At 41.2% G+C, this 11,516-nt stretch overlaps 2 long non-coding RNA genes across 2 annotated transcripts in view; one reads left to right on the top strand and one right to left on the bottom strand.

Moving 5' to 3' along the window:
* The window catches only part of LOC116075241, a 117,444-nt gene extending 106,556 nt beyond the window's left edge, over positions 1–10,888 (bottom strand). Inside the window, exon 1 of the long non-coding RNA XR_004112481.1 lies at positions 10,824–10,888. This is a non-coding gene — a long non-coding RNA (uncharacterized LOC116075241). The remainder of the gene's footprint in view (positions 1–10,823) is intronic.
* Positions 10,889–11,035: 147 nt separating this feature from the next.
* The window catches only part of LOC116074859, an 8,284-nt gene continuing 7,803 nt past the window's right edge, over positions 11,036–11,516 (top strand). Inside the window, exon 1 of the long non-coding RNA XR_004112311.1 lies at positions 11,036–11,340. This is a non-coding gene — a long non-coding RNA (uncharacterized LOC116074859). The remainder of the gene's footprint in view (positions 11,341–11,516) is intronic.

Consider the following 11,516-nt stretch of genomic DNA (forward strand, 5'->3'; position numbering starts at 1 on the left):
AAAAAAAAAAAAAAAACTCGGGTTCATCCATAGAAAAGTAGATTCTAATAGCACAGAGGACAGATATTTATACAGCTGTTGTGTTGGTTGAGTCTTATTGCAAATATAAAGGTTGTGTGTGTCTTTTACCAGGGAACTAAATGGTTAAAGGCAGAATAGAAACTCCGGTTTGGAATAAAAAATGTCTACAACAAACATTGTCCCAGTTTGGAGAGGTCACAAAGAACAGAGCATTTGAGGTGTCCAATGAGCAATATCAAGTGGTTTTATAATAGTGAGGATAATGATGGACATAACAGCCAGGTGATTATTTATTCTACTGGGATACAGGTTTTGTCAGAGTGATGAAGACAAAAGTCAGATGTAAGGGATGAGCAGATGTTGGGGACAAAACGTAGTGATTGTCAGCTGTCATCTGAGGTAGGAAGGGATCACAGAAAGACAGGAAGGCTCCTCAGAATCTGCCATTTTGCCTGACATCATGGTCTCTCAGATGCTCCAAGCAACTCACTCTTAGCTCAAAAGGCTTTGTGGTTGTCTATTTCTAATCATCTAGTGGTGGCATTTCTAAAAATAATATTTAAATTGTTTTCATCTGGGGAGAGTTTTGAAGAAATAAAGTAGTGTACAGGAGCCAATTCTATCTTTTTCTGAGCTGGAGAGTATAAATGTGTTCTTTATGGGCAGTCATTTAATCTCTGATGGAATAAGTCAGGGCTGGTGGCTCAACACGCAGGATCAAATGAGTACTTGTTTCTTACCTTCAGAGGAGTCTCTCCCACTTCAGCAAAGCATCTGAGCTTGTTGTCCCAGGACCAGCTTCTCCATATTAGCCCCTGGAGTGGTTCCTGATGGTTGAGGTTGTTTGTACACATGTTTGTACACTGCACCTCCTACAAACCACTTCAAACAGTCTGATTCCAGCTTGATAAAAAGCCAACTTCCCCCACCCCAACCCCGAGCTCCAGTTCATACCATCAGGAGAATTTCCTTACAAAGATCATTGGTCATAAACTGATACTTCAGAGAGGCATGTCAAGAAGCATTAATTACCCCCTCCGTGAACTAAACAACAAACGAAAAGCAATGTGCTTTGTAGATAGACATTGAAATGTTCTAAAACTTGCCCATTTCTACTCTGCAAAGTAAAACAGGGTAATGTTCTCAGTGAGGCTGGGCAAGAGGGCTTGGACTGGAAGGAGGAAGATCTGAGTCCCATTCCCAAGACCCACATAATAGAATGGGGCATGGAGACACACGTGTCAGCCTAGCACATGGAAAGCAGAGATGGGCAACTTCCAATGAGACAGTGAAGCTTCTGGGGAAGGGATCACTGAGCACACTGTAGCATTTCTGGAAAGCCTCAGATCAGGGAGAGACCTGTTTTAAAAAACAAAGTGGATGGATGGTCCGTGAAGAATGGATGGCCAAGGTCATCCTTCTGGCCTTCACACACACACACACACACACACACACACACACACACACACACACGCACGCACGCACACACGCACGCACGCATGCACACACATAGACACTCACATGCACACATACACATGCATGTGCACACAAGCATGTATACACACACACAAATGAGCATGCACATGGTAACAGTACCTAAATTAGGTACTGTTAAATATTATTACCCTCTTAAAAATGAAACCCTTCCATTAGACAAGGCCCAGCCTAAGGAATTCTCCTTGCCACTCTGTATACATCATATTGCCCTCCTAAATTAGAAACGTATCCATCACAGGACAATGTTACCGTATTTTCGGTTTATGAAAATAACATCAAAAAATTATATGGATGTGTATCAAACATCTGTTAACTTAAAAAAAAATGCCACATCAATTTGTCTCTTGCTGAAGTGCTTGGCACACCTACTATGTACGGAAGTTCAGACTATCCTCAAAATAAACAGTGGTTAATGCTGATGTCATCTTGGAGAAAGTGTAGAACTGCTTCAAGTCTTTCTGTCCCTGAAATATGCTTAACTGCAATATTTGGATGGCTGGCAATGTCATTTTGGCCATACAAACATCTTTAGTTCTTGATGATCACACTTAGACTTCCCTTTCCTTGCTCCTGATGTATTTGGGTTTTGCACCTAGTTGGTAAGGTCATGAGAACAAAGTCCCCCATTCTAGAACTAACTGTCCACATTTGTAGACATACAGCACTACTACCAAATTGAAAGGGCAAATACTGGAGACACCAAATTTTTCTCTCCGTGAGATGCAATGACACAAGGCATGTTGTTCCAAAAGCAGGGGGCCTGGGCTGCGGCCCCTGCCTGGCGATCTCTCTCTCCCTCTGGAGGCAGAGGGCCTGCTGCTGAGACCCGGGTCTCTCTCTCTCTCTCTCCTCCAGGGCCTGGCCTGTTTGCTGCATGGCACCTTAATTAAAAGGAGGCAATGTATGAATGAGTTATTTATTGTAGGAAGGATAGAATATGCTGGTTGAGTAAAGAGGAAGAAAGGAGAAGAAGGAGAGAGAGAAAGGCAGAGAAGAGAACAAAGAGCAGAGAGGAGAGAGAGAGCAAGAGGAAGTAAGAGTGAGAGGGGAGAGAAGTAAGAGAGAGTGAGGAGCAAGAGAGAGTAAGAGTTAGAGAGAAGAATAGGAGAGTAAGAGTAAGAGAGCGAGGAGGGGGCAAGCCACCCCTTTTATTGTATGGGGCGTGGCATGCCTGGCTTGTGGTCAGATGACTGTGTGTAAGGTCCAGCTAGAATGCTGGGAGTTTGAGACAGTGTCTGCCTGATAGAGCACACATCTCCTGCAGGGGCAGCTGTGAGGGGTCTGGGATGAAATCTGAGCCAGTAGACTCAGGGCTACCAGCGAACTCCTACCGTCCCTTATGAGCAAATGCTCAGTGGGTCTCTGGGGTTCCAAGGTGGCTCTGCTCTACTGGACTCAGGCTGTCAGAACTGCTCACTGCCCCACAAAGGCAAAGGCCACTGTGCCATCACCCAAATGCTTTATGTGTGTGATATTAAACATTCCCAACCAGGGGATCACCTAATGGTCCTACCTGTTCACATCCTCATACTTTAAGAAATCAACCTGGAATGATGTCTTGAAAGACTCATTTGCATGAAATAAAAATTATATCTCTGGTCTTCGGTACAGCTTCTGCTTTCCATTTATTTGTTTCATTTATTTCAAAAACAATACAGATTCATTGCAATGGTTCATCAATATAGAACTTGCCCCTCTTCGATCCCATGTCTTTACGGTAACTGAAATCAACCTTCTCTGCTTCTCTCAGTGCTCCTCAATAACTTCTGACAAGCATAAAAAGTTATCCATTTCTCAATTACTATCAATAAGAGAATATCACACATAATCATTTTCAGCTTGTTTTTCTTACCTAGCATATGACTTTAAATATCAATATTAATGGTCTCTTAAATCTCAGTTCATCTTTTTAAACATCAATATGCTATCACTGAGTGTTGCCAATCCAAAATTAATTTAACCATTTTTTCTAAGCTACGTTTTCTGAGATTCTCAGATGTTTCCCACAGAGCATGTTCTTGCCTTTAACTGTGACTGCCTAGAGTTGGAGGCAATTTCTACATTTTGTGTGTGTGTGTTTGTGTGTGTGTGTGTGTGTGTGTGTGTGTGTGTGTGTGTGTGTGTAATTTTTATGCAGGCCAGGGAAGCAGGTTGGCTAATCACAGATCTTCACCTCTCACTCCTATCTGCCAAACCCAATTCCTAGGTCCCATCCCCAGGTCTGTAGCAGAGTTTAGGTACTATGGCCAATCCTCACTCTCTTCCCCTATTCCAAGGAGACCAAGCAGATACTGTTGGAACATCCTGATTTTCTCCCTCCTGTGGATCCCTCATCTCTTAATCCTCTACCCATCCCCATTCCTTCACTCTCAATGCCTAGAAACACATTAAACCCAGAACTCACAGTGACCACACCTGCCAGGATCACAGAAGTATCCCCTACCAAGTAACATATACAGCCAGGACGGTCTCCTAAGAATCAGAGAGGGTAACAGGAACCAAGGAACAAAACATCCACCCAACAAATACAAAACCAGATGTTAGCTCTTATCATTCCTTGTCAAACCCTGATACCTAGATTCCAGGTATAATAAGGGAATCAGTAACAACCAGGACAATATATCTCTACTAGCCACCCTACCACAGTAGGCCCTGAGAAAAGCAATACAGCTGAAGCACAAGACAAGGACCTTAAAATACCTTTATAAATATGATAGTGTATTGAGGAGCCTTGCTATTAAGGTAGCAGTCCCCCATGACCAGATCGCTTTCTGAGCTCAGTGCAAAATGGGAACTCCCTTTCTCAGAGGGGCTTCCCTGTTTCTTCCTGTCTTTGGAGAGTGTCCCTGAACACAGGCGGCTGACCTTGTCTGGACTTGTCTGAAACGTGACTTTGTACAGAGCTCTCTGCAAGGGTGCATAACTCAGCACACACGCCCCACTCTGGCTTCTTGTTTGAATAATTTGATGTTGTATTATAACCAAACAGCCCTTCCTTCTTGCTTGATGCCATGACCAATTAGCCCTTTCTACCTGTAACCCCCCCCCAAAAAAAGCCCTTATATACCCTATCCCTGAAACAATAGACTTTTCTTGCTACAACAGTCTTCAGAAGTCATTCCACTATACTCATTCCACCCCCACCCCACCCCCATGGCTGGTAGCCAACACCCTCTGGGAAGAAAGGGAGTCCACATTAGAGGTCCTTAAGGAAGATATGAGTAAATCCATTAGAGAAATCTACAAAAACACAGTGGAAGGAAATGAAGAAAACAGTTCAAATCTGAGAAGAAGGTAAATCTAAAAAGCTCCAGGCAAAAAGCATACAGGAAATCTGGGACACTATTTAAAAAAAGGATCAAGTCTAAAGAAAAATTATAGGGAAAAGAGGCAAAAAATCCCAGCTCAAAGACACAGGAAATATTTTCAACAAAATCATAGAATAAAATGTCCCTAACCTAAAGAAGGAGGTGCCCATCAAGATACAAGAAGCATAGAGAACACCAAATAAACTGGACCAGAAAAGAAATTCCTCTCAGCACATAATAATCAAAATGTTAAATGTATAGAACAAAGAAATAGTTTTAAAAGCAACAAAGCAAAAAGACCAGGTAACATAAAATGGCAGACCTATTAGAATAAGGCATGACTTCTCAATGAAGACTCTAAAAGCCAAAAGGATCAGAACAAATTCCAAGAAACAAGAGATGCCAGTGAAGACTACTATACCCAGCAAAACTTTCCACACAATAGATCAAGGAAATACATTCTCCTGTGAGAAAACAAAGGTTAAGCAATGTCTCAATACAAATTTAACCCTGCAGAAGATGCTAGAAGGAAACCTTCAATCTGAAAAGGTTAACCACAACCAAAAGAAAAGAAAGAAAAGAAGAGAAGAAAAAAGAAGAGAAAAGAAAACCACAAGGAATAAATAATCCCAGACCATCAAATCAAAACAGGTCACAAACAACACAGACACACACACCACCACCACCATAATAACAACAACAAACAACAACAAAATAACAGGAATCAATAAATACTGCTCATTGATATCTCCCAACATCAATGGCCTCAATTCCCCAATAAAAAGGCACAGATTAGCAGAATAAATAAGAAAAACAGGAACCATACTTCCACTGCTGCTCCCAAGAAAAATAACTTAACAGACATCACCTCAGAGAAAAAGGATGGAAAATATTCCAAGCAAATGGACCCTAGAAGAAAGCAGTGTAAAGATGTTCCACTCTCATCAAAAGAAAAATCCACCAGGAAGACATTGCAATACTTAACATCTATGCCCCAAACACAAGGGCACCCAAGTCTTAAGAGAAGCATTACAACACTTAAATCACATATTGGCCCTCACAAACTGCTATTGGGTATCTTCAGTACTGCACCATCACCAAAGACAGGTCACCCAGACAAAAACTAAACAAACATTGGAGCTAACAGATACAATTTAAGTAAACCTAACAGGTATTTGCAGAGCATTCCTCCCAAACACAAAAGAATATGCATTCTTCTCGGTACCTCAAGAAACTTTTTCCAAAATATAGCCACTTACTCAAACACAAAGGAAGTCTCAACAGGTGAAAGAAAATTGAAATAACACCCAACATCCAATCTGATGACCACAGATTAATGCTGAATATCAACAACAACAGAAACAACAGAAGGCCTACAAACTCATGGAAAGTGAGCAATTCTCTACTGAATGAAAAATGGGTCAAGACAGGAATCAAGAAAGTAACTAATCCCCCACAGTAGCACTGAGTATACACAGTAAAGAACAACAACAATAACAACAACAATGGAAAGATCTATTACTAGTAACTTAACAGAACACCACAAGGCTCTAGAACAAAAATAAGAAATCACACCCAAAGGAGTAGATGACAAGAAATTATGAAACGTATAGATGTTATCAACAAAATAGAAACAAATTAAAAATACAAAGAGTCAAGAAGACAAAGACTTGGTTATTTGAGAAAAATCAGTAAGACTGACAAGCCTTTAGCCAAATTAACTAAAAGACAGAGAGAGTGGATCCAAATTAAAAACGTTAGAGGTGAAAAGATGGAAATCCAGCCACCAAGGAAATCCAGAGAATCATAAAGACATAGTTTTAAAACCTATACTTCTCTAAAATGGAAAATCTGAATGTAATGGATATGTTTCTGGGAAACAAAATAAGGTATCCCTCAACAGATGAATCAGAAAATATGGTACATTTACACAATGTAATATAACTTAGACACTGTTAAGAAAGAAAGAGGAGGGGAGGAAAGAAGAGAGGGAGTGAGGAAGGAAAAGGGGAAGAAAGGAAGGAAGGAAGGAAGGAAGGAAGGAAGGAAGGAAGGAAGGAAGGAAGGAAGAAAGGGAATTCACAGGTAAATGGATGGAACTAAAAAAGATCACCCTGAATGAGGTAACCCAGACCCAGAGAGAAAATCATGGTTTGTGTTCACTTATAAGTAGATACTAGCTATTAAATCAATGATAATCAAGCTTCAATCCATACAACCACAGATCTTAACTTTATGGTAAGGGATAGATAGATCTCCCCAGGAAAGCAAAATAGAATAGGTAGATATAGATGAACAGGGACTGGAAGGAGAAGATCTAGTAGAGAAAGGAATAGAGGAATGAGGAAGGAAATACAGACAGCTAAAAGTGAGGACCGTCGGATTATAGCATGGAAACTTAATACAGCAGAAGCCTCCCAAAATAGATACACACAGGAAGGTGATCTAAACGAAATTCCCAAATAATGGGGGAGACAGAGCCCCAGCTGGACATGTCTTGTCATCTAATAAAGCTTCCAGAAATGAGTTACATCTAATTGATTTGTTGGCCACAGGGAGCCCCTATCAGCACAGGCTAAAGGTTACTCAATCAAGGCCATGTTGCCAAGGCTATAGGCTGCTCAACACAAACTGACACTGTGGCCCTATTACTGAAGACAGCACCTATACAACTCACTGAACACAGAGAAATCAAGCCGGTGCCTAATCCCTCTAACACTGGCTGATGTTCTTAGTTCCAGAAGGCACTCTGCATGCTACCAAAGCAGAAACCTATAAACACTAACCTAGCTAAAAGCCCTTCGATCTACGGTGGTGCCCTTCCTGTGAGATAGGCTCGTTCAACGGTAGCACAAAGCTTGTGAGGAGGAACCAACCACTATTGGAATTTTACCTAACGATCATTCCATGAGTTGAAACCTATACTCGTCGTTGTCTGTGTGGACCAAGAAGCTGAGACTACGTAGCTCAAAGACTTAGGGAAAAACCAACTACTACTGCTCGGCTAAAGAAATGTAGTCCCAAACAATGACAGCCTGCTCTCTTCATAGATCAGTGCCTTGCTCAGCCATCATCAGAGAAGCTTCTGTCTGCAGTAGATGGGGGAAAAAATCCAGAGACCTTAGAACGCGTAGCCCTAAATGGGATGTCTCTATCAAATACCTCCTCTCAGGGATCAGTGAATCCTGAAGAAGTGCGGGCAGAGTGTAAGAGCCAGAGGGGATGAAGGGCACCGAAGAAACAAGGTCCTCTAAACACAAGACCCATGCACATATTCACTTGCAGAGACTGAGGCAGCAGGCACAGGGCCTGCATGTGTCTGCAACAGATACGGTCCTAGAGCTGAAGGGAGAAACAGGTATATGCCTAACTCCAATTGACAACCACACTGGCCAATGAAAATTTCTCTCCAAGGGAGTCTCACTGAGGAAACAAATGACTCTTAAGAGTAGGCTGCATGCCCAGCAGTAGATGGCCAACAGGAACTCAAGGACATCCTTGGGCATTCCTTGTCTTATAATATCATGCTAGGGATTTTCTTTTTCTTTTTCTTTCTTCCTTTTAATCTTATCTCTTTTATTTTTATGCTTATTTTTATTTATTTACTCTATGGGTTCTTTGAATATATAGCATGGCTTCCAGTTTTGTTTTGTTTTGTTTTTATACAATGTCCTCCTGTGTACGTGAATGAGTGGGCCTCTGCGTCTCTACCTGCTCCTTGTGCCTTTTCTTGGGATCTCTCCCTTCTGTTTGCTTGTCCTAATTTGTTTCCTTCTGATTTATCTTATTATATTTCATTTTGTCATTATCCCTCAACTTGACGTTTGTCTTCTAGTCAAGACACAAGGGGGTTTGATCTGGGTGGGGGGGGATAGAGGCAGGAGAAGCCATAATTTAAGATACATTGTAAAGACATTGATTTTCAATAAAAGAAAAGCAAACACGCTTCTGTATGAATAATCAAAAGAAATAAAAACAGATACATGCAAAACTATGTGTATTTTCAACGTTCAAATGTTCAACAATGCACATTCATGTGAGTCATGTGCTTTTTTACCATCACTAACACAGACGTCATTTATATTCCTTTGTGAGTAAACGTTTGTCTGTGTTTTCTTTCGTCAGGGGAGCCATCGATGCTCGTGGAAGCCACATCACACATCATGCAGTGAAAGGCAGGCTTCCAGCTAAGAAGTCTCCAGTTTCTAAGGGGAGAGTCAAGGGTCATCACTCACGTCTTCTAATCATGGCAGTTCTGGTCCCAGCTAACAATGCATGCTTGCTAAAGAAAGTACTGTCCTAATAGCCAGATGTTAGGATAAGTAGCCTAGAGAATGACGTGAAATGTGTAGAGAGAGACTGCAAGCCCATGAGAGAGTTTCCTGTGATCCTATATGGCTCACAAAATGCAAATAACCAGAAAAGGGGTTGGAGAGATGGCTAAGTGGTTAAGAGCACGGACTGCTCTTCCAAAAGTCCTGAGTTCAAATCCCAGCAGCCACAGCCATCTGTAATGAGATCCGACGCCCTCTTCTGGTGTGTCTGAAGACAGCTACAGTGTACTTACATATAATAATAAATAAATCTTTGGGCCAGAGCAAGCGGGGCCAGAGCAAGTGGGGACAGAACAAGCAGAAGTCCTGAATTCAATTTCCAGTAACCACAAGATGGCTCACAACCATCTGTGCAGCTACAGTGTACTCATATACATTAAATAAATAAATAAATAAATAAATAAATAAATAAATAAATCTTTTTTAAAAAAGAACTTTTACAGACATTTTTTAATAGTTTGCATTCCGATTAAGTTTAGAAAGGCTGCCGTGGCCCTTTCAGAACACAGAAGTTTTCCTCAGACTTTTTTTATAAAATTGGAATTTTCTGTGTATATCATTTAACAACAGAACCACATTCTGGAATGTTTTCTGATGACAATAAAAACTTTAGAAGGAAAGTTTAATCTTTTTAACTGAGATTATCAGATTTTTGTAATCTGGAAAATGTTAACTGAACATATACATAGAGTAAGTGTGACATATATAGGTAAATTAAAATATATCAATTTTGAAAAAACTTAGGAAGCAATCGTAGTTTTTAAAAAGTATGGCTTTATGAGGCAAGCTACACTAGGAAAGACATTTAAGAATCTTAAATTTTTTATATAACTGTGATTTCAATGTAATTTGTCAAAGTAATTAGTTCCAAAATACCAAGAAAATCTAATGAAAATCTAATTGAAATGTAAAACTTGCATGTAAATTTGGACTTGACATTTCAAAGTTTATAAATAGTTTGTAGACAAGAGATGAACCATTCATATCAATTTGTAGACATCTACGAAGACACAGAAGTACCGAATAAAGATGCTGGTTTAACTAATTGCAGGGAAATTTCTCATTTCAAAGCCGTCTCGGGTCTTTTTATAAATGACATGATACGCTGATTTGATTGAGGAGTTGTCCTTCACGTAAACGTTAAGCTAGAGTTGGGCAGAACTGCAATCTCACTATTTCATCTGTACACAGCAATAGTAAGCCAGGCGAAGAGCAAATAGCCAATTACATCAGTGTCCGTGCTGCAAAGTCTGTCTACCTCACCGGATATGAGGACTTGATCTTTTCAAAGATTAGATGTGTTCTGAAATATGTAAATAGATGTCTGGAGGAGAACAGGTAGCTCCTTCATCAGCTGTTGAGTACCCCCCAACCCCACCCACCCACCCACCCCACCCCACCCCGTGTATCAGTTGAAGACTGAGTGCCTATAACTGGGAGGGTAGGATATGAGGGTTTATCAGACAACCCAGCGATTCTTTTCTGCATCGAGCAGTTAATAAAGTGCAGCATGGTTTCTGTTTTGGTTTGTTTTGGTTTGTTTTTTTGAAGCTTTCCAAGCCACACTGTTTCCTTTAAAGTGAAGAGGGACTTTAGTCCCAAAGCTAGTGAGGTGTGGTGACATTAACAACAAAATCGCCCCCAAAACAACAGGAATGCAAACCGGGTGCCGTGGTGCCGTCAAGGCTCAGTGCTGCTTTAGGGCCTGGCTCCCATCCAGGGGCGAGCTTGGGATCTGACTCAGGCAAGCCACAGTCGGCAAATAAAGGTCTCTCCCTGGCAACACAAATGAATCAAAGTTCGTTTGTCAGAATTCTAGCAAACTAGGATTCCTGCTTATGCTGTCCATTCTTTTTTTTTTTTTTTTTTTTTTTTTTTTTTGCAACTGTCCAGCCTGAATGGAGTCTCTTCCTCTGTCACTATGGCTGGGAGCTGGGACATATCTAGAGTGGTTTAAGCCACCCAGCTGGAAATTACCTGCCGAGATGATTATACGTGGACTGAAAACCTAATAGCCAGACTGACACTGGTTGACCATTTTTAGGACTCAACAGTAATTGTGAACTGGAGACAAAATTTTTTTGAAATATCACCTATGGCCAATTTTAAAATCGATTTATTCATCCAAACTGTTGGCCTTCCTTCGAACCTCTGCCCAACGGTTACCTGGCAACAGCCAGGTAGGCCTGGCCTGTTATAAAGGGGGCTGTTTGACCCCTCCTCGCTCTCTCTTACTCTCTCTGTGCCTTCTCTCTCCCTGACACGCTTCTCTCCATGACCCCTTTTTCCCTCTCTCCGCTTTTCCCCTCCTTTCTCCACATGTTACTGGCCAGCTCCAACCCCTACCCTCCCTCCC

This window comes from Mastomys coucha, unplaced genomic scaffold, assembly GCF_008632895.1.
Source record: "Mastomys coucha isolate ucsf_1 unplaced genomic scaffold, UCSF_Mcou_1 pScaffold3, whole genome shotgun sequence".
NCBI classification, from domain to species: Eukaryota; Metazoa; Chordata; class Mammalia; order Rodentia; family Muridae; genus Mastomys; species Mastomys coucha.